Source organism: Ovis aries, chromosome X, assembly GCF_016772045.2.
Source record: "Ovis aries strain OAR_USU_Benz2616 breed Rambouillet chromosome X, ARS-UI_Ramb_v3.0, whole genome shotgun sequence".
NCBI classification, from domain to species: domain Eukaryota; kingdom Metazoa; phylum Chordata; class Mammalia; order Artiodactyla; family Bovidae; genus Ovis; species Ovis aries.
In genome coordinates, this window is record NC_056080.1 from 140,651,153 (window position 1) to 140,652,233 (window position 1,081).

Genomic DNA, 1,081 nt, shown 5'->3' on the forward strand with positions numbered 1-1,081 from the left:
TATATATATATATATAATTGCCACTAGACTCTGTCAAATTTCTACTATTCTTTTCTCAATGAATTCTGAAATTATTCCCCCAGGCAGACAGCAAGTCAATTAGGTCCAGTAGAAAAGATCCTATGCTGCAGACACCAGATCTAAATTCAATATTTATAAGGCATAAGACATTAAGCAAGTTGCCTTGGTTTAAAAAATCCGTAAAAAGTAAAAAAAAAAAAAAAATCTGTAAAAAATATTAAAAAAATACTTATTTCATAAGATTACTGTGACAATTAATATGCAACTTGACAAAGTGCTAGGCCTATAAACTCTGCTTAATAAATATTGGTTCTTTTATTATTTTTAAATTATGTTTTACTTGATCTTAACCAGATGGCCTCTTCTGTTAACCAGCTCCACATCATTCCTTCTTTTTTTGGCTGAATCCTACTGCAGTCTGTATTGGTTACAGTCAGCAGAGAGCTCTATCTTTATGCACAATTGCTCAAAGGATGGGGTGTTCATTAACTCTTTCCACCACTCTGGCCATTTATGTCCTCATTAGCTAGTGCACAGATTCATATATAGCTAGAACTTAAGGCTCCCTTCCAATCAGTACTCTGAAAAAAAAAAAAAAAAGCCTGCTGCTGTCCAGAAGAAACCTTTTCTCTCTCTCATCTCCAGGCTAAATGGAAAGAGGAGTTTTATAATTTGTCCTGTATTTGGCTGCACACCACCCAGAATCATTCAACCATTACTAAATTAAAATGACTTTGTGGTGTTCACTTCAGCAGCGTATATGCTATAATTGGAATAATTCAGAGAAGATCAACATGGCCTCTGAACAAGAATGACATACCAATTCATGAAGCATCTCATAATTTAAAACAGGCACTTTCATATATTGTGCTGAAAGTGAAAATGATTAACAGTGAATCCAACAATATCTTCCAAAATTGCATATGTATTTACCTCTTGATCCAGCAATCCCAAGTCTATAAATTTATCCTTTACATATACTGTCACACGTATGAAATGATGTATTTAAAATGCAAACAGATAAAAGGAGGGGGTTCTCTATATATTGATACAGAAAAAT

At 33.4% G+C, this 1,081-nt stretch overlaps 1 non-coding gene across 1 annotated transcript; it reads left to right on the forward strand.

Moving 5' to 3' along the window:
• Window positions 1-764: 764 nt before the first annotated feature.
• LOC114111793 (U6 spliceosomal RNA) lies at window positions 765-867 on the forward strand. Its single transcript, XR_003587541.2, has one exon. It is a non-coding gene; the product is annotated as a U6 spliceosomal RNA (small nuclear RNA).
• Window positions 868-1,081: the final 214 nt, after the last annotated feature.